The following is an 11160-nucleotide window of genomic DNA, read 5'->3' on the forward strand; positions in this document are numbered from 1 at the left end:
GGCTTTCGTTTAAAAATGCCTGTGGCATTCTTCACCTTCATGATATGAAATGTGCGGTTGAAATGTCAAAACCAGTCAACCCCTTTTCTGAGTCCATTTTGGTCTGGCCAGACCCCTTTGGTGAGTATTCTTTCTTATCGAGTTCAACAAATCACCTTTGATCAAAGAGCAGCAGCAATCGCAGCAGCAATCGCAGCATCGAAGACTATAGCAGCAACCACAGCAACAACAACAACAGCAACGGTTATCCATTGGCCTGGCTTGTTTATCAAGACCAACGTACCCTTGGTGTTTAGTACGGAACCCATTCGTACATGCATGCTCTCATATGAGGGCACATTTGCGCATGGCAATCGAGCTGCGTGGTTTGTATGAATTCTTGAGTAAGCTGATGTCGCCAGTGATTGGTTGGTGATGGTGGTGGTGGCAGTAGTAGTGATGGTGATGCTGGAGATGGTCACCGACACAACCATCAGCCTTCTTACTCCGTCTTGTTCTTCTTGTTCCTCTTGTTCGAGAGCCAGCTTGAACCTGAGGAGACAAAGAAATATGAGGCATAAATGGATGGAAGAAGTCGCAACCCACCGACCGAACGCCTGAGTGAGCGAGTGAGAAGAGCAAGCGAGAAGAGCAAGCGAACCCCAAACGAGACGTTTTCCAAAGGGAAATAATGCGTTCATAAGAAAGGATATGTAATCGACTACGTACTCGGGAGGCTTCAGTGACCAGACCTTCAATTTGGATGTCTTCAACATTACTCATGTCCTATGTTATTGTCCGCCAACCCAAGCCGATGGCACCCAGGAAAAACAGATCGACAAGGACGATAAGAGTCTAGGAGTATCCTTTGATTGAGCAGCAGCACGCCACTCGTTGTGATAATCTGAAGGCTTTTTTCACGCCTTCACTTCTCGATAATTTGCTTGTCTAGAGTCTCTCCCGGTACTTCTTCATGTGCTACACGTTGTCCACGTACAGGACTCAGTAGAACTCAGGGGATTCATACACTTATATACAAATATCATATCCGCTGGTATTGCCCGGTATTGCACTGCATTGGATGAAGGAAACGATGAGTAAGAAGAATCGCCCCATTGACATGAGGGACAGGATTGGGTTGATTTAGTTGGTACTAATCATGAAAGCTTCCCGTAGAAACAACTAATGGTTAGAATGTCGGTAAAATAAGATTCCAATCTGGATTTTTAACCGACACAAAAGGCTAGGAATGCGTGAAGAAAAAGGGGTTCCACCACCATTACTTACTTACTTGCTTGCTTGCTTGCTTGCTTGCTCACTCACTCCCTGAGGATCGAACAGACTCTTTCTCCTTCTTCTCCTTCTCCTTCCAACAAAAAAAGACGACAATGTACGGAGCTCTGCGAAGAGCACAACAGCCACAGCTCATACTTGAATTTATGAAAACGGGCTGTCATTTTTGTCCACGTACGTACAGTACTCATGATGTACCTCTGTGCATACAGTCCATTTCATACCAACAACGGACCAGAAATACACGAGGCAGAAGTGCTCCTTGGATACTTGATAGCGCTAAACACTGTTGGGAGAACCCATGGATACTTTAGACTGACCCAAATATCGACGGTATTTACGGAAAATCAATTACACGTTTCAACTTTCTACGATTGTAGGTATGGTTCAAATCTGGTAAGACTGGTCGATCAGACTGGCCAAACCCCCATAACTTGACAGATTAAAGGATTACGACTGTACTCGTACCCATCCGTACTACGTCCTATCACAGTTGACTGTGTAGACCTCCCCCATTTTTTTAAACTTTCCAATGGAATTCACAAGAAGAACGAATTGTGACATCTGCTCTTTCGTAGAATGAAAGAGAGACAGAGAGAGACAGAGAGAGAGAGAGAGAGTAATTCTGCGTTCAAATGTGGACTGGATACACCCAATACGATTATAACCAACCACCCTTCTTCTCACGAGTCGTTCCAAAAAGATAAATACATTTTATTGACTGTGATTCTGAAAACGACAACGAAACCGATCTGCCGTGGAAATACCCGATTTGAAATTCAGCCGGCCAGATCACGACGACGACTAAAAAACGGCCATTGAGCAATCTCGTAATGTGACTGTTAAATGATAACTAGGCAGCAGAGAGAGAGTGTGTGTGTGTGCGTGTGTAGGGGTGTGTGTGCAGGGATGGGTGAGGGGGGGAAGAACTTTGCCGGTTTCGCTGTTCCAGTTAATTTGTATTACGAAATAAAATATGGGCCCATGTTGAAGCCAAGGAGCACTCCAAGCACGGAACAAAATGCAATCCAATTCGAAAGGAGCCAAAGAATTCCCCGTGTGACATTGATTGTCAAAGGTGCATGATTTCTTCATTATCGCAAAAGAACGTTTCATAGGTTTGCAGTTTCAAGAATTCTATCGCTCGCCAACTTAATACACACAAATACTTCGGAACCAAATAAAGAATTCCTTCAAAATTGAATGTGGATACTTATTGGGATCGGCCGTGAATTTCAGAAAGTTAAAAGACCAACAATTTGCCCTGAAAAGGTACTCCCGGTTCGACCTTGAAAGGTTTGTCAATCTTGTCAGTCGCACTGCATCACATCAAAAGGGATAAAAGTAGTGTTTATCGTGACAATTATGTCTATTGAGTCTGGCGCTTCAAAAGCATTCCCAAGGGGCCTTTCGTCCAGAAAGCTAGTCATTTTATTCTTAAATGCCCGAGATAGGCAAGTCCAGCGAGTCTGCGGTAGTCAATAGAACGGCTCGGCTCATTGACTGACTAACAGCCTAATTGAGTGTGTGAGCGATTGAGTGAGTGCGAGAGTGAATGGCACACTTTGGGTGGACATTGCTTGAATGAGAACATCATCATCATCATCAACAACAACAACAACAACAGCAACAACAACAACAACAACAACAAGCGGGTGTTTGTGGTGGGTCTTTGAGCTGACCCCTGGACAGTGGACAGTCATCTACAAAGGACCGCTGGGCCATCCATTGGTATCCACGCTCTCTGTAGGGAGCTCCATCACCAGAACATTGAGGGTGGATTGACGAGGGTGAAGCATAACAATGTTCGTTCGGGTGAGCTCCCAGCTCGTAAAACACATTCAAAGCCATCTATGAATGGGTCAAGCACCACCGACTAAACAGCCGACCAAGCAACCAAGCAACCACTTAAATGGTGGCCAAGGGTGAAAACATGGACACGCGATTGACCGCACGCATGTTCAGACAATGAATGAGAATGTGGACATGTAATGCAATGCAATGCACATGTTCGTTTGTGCGTCCGTACGTACGGATGAATGTTTGCAATGGACGGTCAGACACCCCTGCTTGATGGACCAACAAGCCAATCGACATTCTCGATTTTCGTATGTACGTACGATGTGCACCAGTTGTCGCACGGGTCAACCACAGATGCTTTGAGACCACAGTTAGAGTCCGAGAAAGAACCCTAACAGGTTGACGACAGTTTGCTAGACTGTATCCTAATATCCATAGATAAGTCCATCCATCCACAAGTGTCCCTCAAAATTCGTCTATGAAGCAGGGGCCGTTGTGGCACCATCATAAGAGTACTGACTGATTCGCCTACCTTCGGAAATGTGACGGCAATAAAACATGCCCTCAAACACACATTACCCCGCCACTTGTGCATCTTACACCTTGAGGCGATGATAGCGGAATTGGCGGAAAAATGGCTGTCACTTCCGAGCGGATGGATGGATGGATGGCCGAATGTTTGCTTGTCGATGCTGCTATACTTACTTATGTATAGATGTTTGCAGCCTGTTTGTAGAAATGCTCTCCCCCCCCCCCTCCTTAGCACTTAAATGGAGAGAATAGCAATAATACGTAGGGAGCGCTCAACGAGCGTTTCAAATTGGGGAAGAAACTGAGTGAAGTGTGAATGCTAGTTGTGTCATAAATCTCTGGAAAGTGAAGTGCAGAGAAAAACGGAGGCACATCACTAGCTAAAACAACAACAACAACGTCCACAGCAGCATCAACCACCACCACCATCATCAGACTACAATATATAGGACCAAAACGTCAACAGGCATGCAAATCTCCCGTTTTAGCCCCTGGCTGCCGCCTCACTTGCTCTCATTCAGAAAATTGGAAAACCGATAACGAGTCGAGGTCTCTTTGTTTTTCACAATCCCGTTGTGGGTCTACGTACACTTATGTACATGTATGTGTGCGAGTGATTGTGTGTCTTATAGGGCTATTGTTTATGGATAACTGAGTGTGCTTCAAACGCTCACTGGAGTTGAATTGGGGCATACCAAGCATCTACGTAGTACCACTGTACGTATATGGGACACACGTAGAGCATGGAGCATAGAGAGTAGAGCGTAGACCGTAGTGAGAAGCATTCGTTGGAAATCCCTTTCGTGGTGATTTTTTTTTCTTCCTTTCTTTAGTTCGTTTCCTCATCTGGATTTCGCTTTTAAATCGTGGACTGTTGTTTGAAACTGCTGGCAGCAGATGAAATGAAATTGCTTTGAACGAGTTCAGGGTTCAACTTGGGTGGACGCCGTTTTTACTGCAAAAACACTCTGTCCTATCTCAGAACATTTCACATATTCTCCGAGAGCAAAAAATGCCCATAATGCTTTTGCTCCTCCTCGCAATTGAAATTTCATCGGCATTAGTCGTCCTTCATGGCGAGACACTCACAACCCACCCGGTTTCTGAATTGAAACACCCAAAAAACCAAGGAACCAAAGAACCAAAGAGCGAAGGAGCAAGGCACCAGCGCCTGGCTGGCCAGCTACCCAGCTGCATGCATGTGCCTGATCGCGGCTGTCCATGACACGGACAATGGACATCCACGAGGACCAACCATCCTCTCAGTAGCCACGGGTTTAGTTAGTCTGCTCCTGCTTCTGATGTCATTGTCGTTGTTGTTGGTGTTGTCGTTGTCGTCATCGTCGTCAACCCCTCAAGCATTGCTAGCATAGAGGACGAACCAATAACCCTTTTTCCATTGTCCACAATGGGGGAAACCAACGCTTTTCACGGCATGCCTGTCCACCCTAATCCAACAACCAACTTCTGATATGTGCCACTCTTAGGGTACATACGTACGAACGTACGTACGTACTCGCACAGTAATTGCATTACAACCGATTCTGATCGTCGAGGAATGGCTTGAATGAGGTACTTGAGCAGGCACATACTTTTATGAACGGACGTTACATGGTACCACAGTACAAGTTGTCACCACCTAACTGTGCAATTGTACAATTGTACAATTGCACATACATGTGAAATGAATGCATGGACATGAGGCGATGGATACTCACCAAAACAGTTTGAAGCGACCAGGGCCCCAAGATCCAACCATGATTCTTGTTTATTCCCAGTTCATTTATTCAAGCCTTATTTACAGAAGAGCGTCGGTTTGAATTCAATTTAGGAAGTAGATTAATTAAAAAGGTCCGGACTTTGTGACAACTTCGGGGCTCCCTCGTAGAGGTTCAAAGCGAATAAAAAAAAAGATTCGCCAGCATTATTTTGAGGCGAAGATTGAGAACACCACCAATCACCACCAGCAATCACCACGAGGACAATGAATTGACCAATCGTGCAAAACAAGCCGAGATTCGAGTTTGAATTTGGTTCGTTTTCACTCTTTCACTCTAGGTATAGTTAGAATTTGTCTCGCGATACGATCAATTTCGAGTAATCTTGGCTAACGTGAAACCGGTAGATGGAACTGATACTTGCGTTCCACTTACTAGGTGAGCAGGTAGGTTAGGAGGAGGGTTGGGGTTTGCTCTAAGTTGGATGTTTAATATATTTGGCTAATGAAATACCATTCCGATCTAATCTATTTCCCAGCTAATGAGCCAAATTTGAAGCCAATAATAAAGGTCTTTTGCCGTTCATTTTCTACTTCAAACAGCTATACTAATGAAGACCAAGTGCAACTCGTCTAGGTTCCTTAATTCCAATCTTTCCCAAGGGTACACATCCTCCACTCCCGATTTTACAATCTACAACAACAGGCCTTTCGTACTTTCCATCAAGTTGAGATATAGATCCTCACACAATAAGGACACTGCATCTGAATCGTGGCCTTCTTTTTTCAAACTCCCGATAATGAGAAACTGATCACATCAGTCTATGCAAGCATGAATTGGTTGGTTACCTTGCTCCCTCAAAAGAAAAGGGCTACTTACCGGAATTAATTTACGGTATTTCTTGCTTAGTTTCATCCTGAGGACACATTAAGATTCGGTGTTCTCCACCTTCCTTAAATTGGAACTATGGTCAAATTATGACAAGTAATTTGGCCGTTCAAATCCGCCAAACTACCCTCAAGCACAAGTGAAATTCATTTTTCCAGAAGATCTACTGCATGTTATACGTTTCCTCAAATAGACTCTTTCAATCTCGTACCAAATAGGCAATTGCTCCTTGTCTGAAGTGACCTCAACCAAAAGATACTAATGCTCGGCTCACCATAATCTTAATCATGATCAGGATTTGCATAGAGTGTGGTAGTTTTCCCCGAATGCCGTTTCAAGTATTTGTGATGGTTCTAAAATAGTTTGTCTTGGTGCAATTGATAAGGCGCATTAATGTGCCTGTGTTGCAAACATTTTCCTTGTTTTCCTTGAAGAGTCGGCAATCAATGCCTGCTTTGCTCGCAGCATCTTTTTCTTCCAACTTGAACTCAAGTAGTGAGTGAGTGAGTGAGTGAGAAGGAACTATTTTTGCAAGGCAGATGTATTCCCGATTGGAATGGCAATCAATCTTACCCATTCCATGCAACCAATTGCGCTTGGTTCTTTTGGGCCTTAGCTCAACGAACCACATGAGCTCATAACTACGTGTTTCAATTTTCAACCACATCAGAGAAAGGTAACGATCTATCCATCAAAAGTGATTTACAATGAAACACTGATAATGTAAACTCTTCTGGACTGCAATCATTTTGCCGTACTCAGTTTCAAGTCAAATAGAATTCTCTCTATTTGGATCAAAAGTGTCGATTTTTGTTGTTCGAGAACTGTGCTAGTACTGACTTTAGTTGATCGTTCACTTAAAAGTTCCCTTAAAATCATGTTCTTCTGCCTACCAATAATTTAGTAAAGAGGGTCGATCCGAGATAAAGAGAAAACCAGGCATCCATTGTGACTAAAAAGTTCCTTCCTTGTTCTGTTAAGCAATATATTCTAGTCCAGCAAAACATCGCCACAGCCATCCAGATCTAAAGCCTTTGGTGAACTATGTAACAGACCAAGAATTTCGTCAAGATTACGTCAAGGTGTTTGACACAGACAACCTGGTCGTTAGTTATTGACTTTGATGTTCGTTTTAAAGTTAACAGACATCACTGCAGTTCAAATTCAAGGGTTGCCATATCAATCTGCCGTCTCCTGATACCACCAATACTGGGGTTTCACTTATTGATGGAAACTCTTGGCGGTGTGACGTGGTGCAAGATATAATGTCAAATCTTCGGGAGCAAATCCTTCAGAAATCGACAAGAAAAAGAGAGTGAGACTAGAACAATGGACTTCATCTCAGAGTAGCTGAGGGTCAACCAATTTCTATAACCTTCGCAATTTTTGTTCATACTTTCTTGTTCTTCAAGCAAGCTAAATACTATAAGCATGATAAGCAGGAAATTTCTCCAATTCTGTTACGTCCTCCTATTTCGACATAACCTTCAAAACCTTATGAAATTTCAGTTTTGTGAGTTTTGCGAGGGGCTGTGATTCTGCTTTTTCAATCATTTTTTACACTTCTGCTCAAATCAGATCATTTAAGAAAATTTCCATTCGTGAGATGGGTATTTTCTGCAAATGACAAATCGAAAGGTCATGAAGATAAAAACAAAATCTGACCCCGACAGTCTTCCTTGCAACGAAAATGAATGAAGGGAGCGTTTTGGGGCTTGACATACTGTTATTACCATAAAAAAGAATTGTTTTCCAGGTTAAGGATTGTCAGTTTTGATAAAACATTTTTTTACCATCAATGAGGGTAAGAAGAATTGGTTTATGATTGTTTCCTGGATTTTAAATCTTAAAATGTAATAAAAAACTATTTTCAAAAATAATTTTCGAGATTTCTTAAAATTGACGTACTGTTAGCATTATTCTAATGGTCCAACACAAAAGGTGGAAGAAATACTGCACAAATGTGACAAAAATCTCAAAAGTTACATTTTGTTTTGGACTTAAAATCAGCCCTCACAATCCTCCCAAGCTCTATATTGGCTCTATATTGGTATTTTTCCTGCAAATTTGGCTGATAATTTGTTTAAACTTATCATCAATTCTAACTTCAACTGTTGAATTGTTCCATTGATACGGCCAATTTCATTTCCTTTTCCTAACGCCTTACATGCCGTTTTCGCGTTTATTTTTCATTGGAATATGAGAGGGGCCTTTGAGCTCTTCTAGTTTAAAAGTCGGTGTTGAGAATTAGGACTAAATAGAGTTCAAATTTGGCACAAAACTATCTATCAGAATAATAATTTCATGCATCCTTCAGATTTTCATTGGGAAGCAATGCATGAATGGATCCATATATCATTTGCATGGCAAATCTAAAACTTGATTAAGTCTAAATAACAAAGCTTGTTGTACATACGAGCACGCGTGCCATTTGAATATGACATATGAAATGAGGTCTGATCTTCAGTTGTTCAGGAAAAGCATCATCATAACGCCACAACGGACGAGTGGCCATTGGATCAATAAACATAGTGGGTATGGAATCATGCAAAAAAGTATGCTCGTTTGAAATTGATCAAGCAAAAAATGCAGATCGAAAGCAAGCAAAAAAAACTCCGATAATAAATCAAAAAGGAGGTTCAAGGCGAGTGAGTGTTGGTTGCGGTTCTTGTAATATTCCGGGCATTTGAGTGCGTGATGGGGGGTTGGAGGTGGCGCATTAGGGCGCCCGTATGTAAATGGGGTTTCCAAATTGGTTGACTGCGTACTCTTTTCGTTTCTCGACCAACCAACTAACTATGAACCAACCAGCCAACCAACCAACCAACCAACCAGGGCAGGGCGGCTTAACAGACAACGAACGCTGTTCCTGTCATTGATTTGAATCTCGCCCAGTATCCATACACAAACCGCATTAAAAACATCAATTCTTGCCACTTCAAACTCCGAAGGGCAGACAATCATCCTCGGTCCATCAAAAGACCAGTTGGTTAAAGAAAAAAAAACGAGCAAAGCAAAAAAGGAGATGCATTGATTTTCTTTTTTTTCAAAACCATTCTCTGGTATAAAAGAGATATGCAACCAGAAAGATTATGTGAAGGGGTGGTTCAATTATTTTTCAACACAATTTTCAAGCATTTATTCTTAAAGTGAAATACCTTCAATCGTAGCGTACTCCAAAAATATCTTATGCTGTCTTTTATCAATCATATGCTTAGAAATTGGACAATGTTAAGCTGCATGCAGCAAAATGCCTCTTTCTTGCTTCTCATAATGATAATGAGCGAACCTTTTTGACATTAGAATAAGGCATATCATTGAATTAAAAGCCCAGCTTATGCCAAGGGTGGCTTTGGTAAGTTAACTGTCAATGCAGTTATATCTCATTAAGGAAAACGCATAAACACCGCCCGGTATTTTGTATGTAAGCTGACATGGGATTCAAATTGAGCTTTGTTTAGGTTTGTTGATTGCATTTCAAAGCCAGTTTGCCAGTTTGTCAGATGGTTTGAGCGGAATTAGTTTAAAAATGACTCAACATTCTCAAAATTCTCCCTCCACCCGCCAAATACCGGAATAGCCAAGAAACACTGCATGGCTCAGCCAGCCATTGTTTTATCATGTCCAGACAATCTTTTTGTACTTAATCGCATTTCCAGATATCAAACAGTTGGACACAATCGTTGAAATCGTCAATGCAGACTTACTTTCCCAAGTAAACCCTCGGATTTTGAACGGGCTCGATAGCAACCAGAATTTAGGAAAGATGAATGAAATGGGAAGAGCAACCCTATGCAATGGTTACCCTTTAGTAGGAGGGAGGCGGGGAGGGGGGAGGGGGGAACCCTTTTTTTGCAAGACTAGAAAAGAGCAAAAAAAGAGCGAGTTAACGGAGACCTTGTCTTCTTCCTCTTTCACTCGCTCACAAGCGCCTTTGAATGCAGCACATGCATTTTCAAAGAGCAGATTGGAAATTCAAATTGTCAGCTGCTTGAGGCCAGACAGAGATATGAAATCGAATCGGAGGGAAAATTCGGTTGGTTTCCCCTTCTGTTCAAACCAATGGTTCCTTTTTTGTCTTTTTTCCTCGACGTCGCGGATTCTGTTTCGGAGATTACCGTAGGATAAAGTTTCAAATTGTCGGAGAATTGAGAATTGTATTTACTTTGTGAGGGATCAAGTCAGGGCAATTGGAGTCCGCTTTCAATCAAAGTGGTCCCCTGTTCTTTCCCTCGGGGACAATTTTATTCCATTTCAAATTGATTAGAAGCCCATGTCTTGAACGATTGATTTAAAATCCCCAAAATGAGCTTCTCCCAGACACCTTTTCAAAGTTATGAATATGGGCTGCTCTTCATTGAATTAAGCTCGCGGTACCTTTTCCGTCTTACACTAAAAGAGCTCTCCGAAATTGATGTGCTCAAAGGTATTTGTAGTCACTTTCTGTCGATCAGGGGCATAGCAGCAAGGCGCTCTAGCGTTGTTGCTGTTGTTGCTGCTGTTGCTGTTGTTGTAATTGATGACGACGACAAAGACAACGAGAATAAAGACAGTGCATGCCATAAAACGACCCACAACTATTTCGTGAAAAACGTCATGAGGGCCAAAACAATACGAGGAGATTGGGAAACAAATAAAGGATCGTGTTAACCAAGTGGAATGTCGATCTCGTCTGTTTTCCCTCCTCACCTCGCTCCTTCCTAATTCTTGTCGTTTTCTTCTCAACACCACCTTTAACACCCACCCACCCAACAACCTACCCACCCACCCACTCACTCGCTCACTCACTCACTCACTCTATTACGAATGTACAGAGAAACGCGAAGAGTAGCAGTAGAAGTAGTAGTCACTTCTCGGGGAATCTGAGAACAAGTCCGAGAGTATTTATTGCACGATATATAGGGTAGAGAGCCCAGATAGGGGTGGTGATGGTGGTGGTAGTAGTAGTAGT

This window comes from Tigriopus californicus, chromosome 5, assembly GCF_007210705.1.
Source record: "Tigriopus californicus strain San Diego chromosome 5, Tcal_SD_v2.1, whole genome shotgun sequence".
Lineage (NCBI taxonomy): Eukaryota > Metazoa > Arthropoda > Copepoda > Harpacticoida > Harpacticidae > Tigriopus > Tigriopus californicus.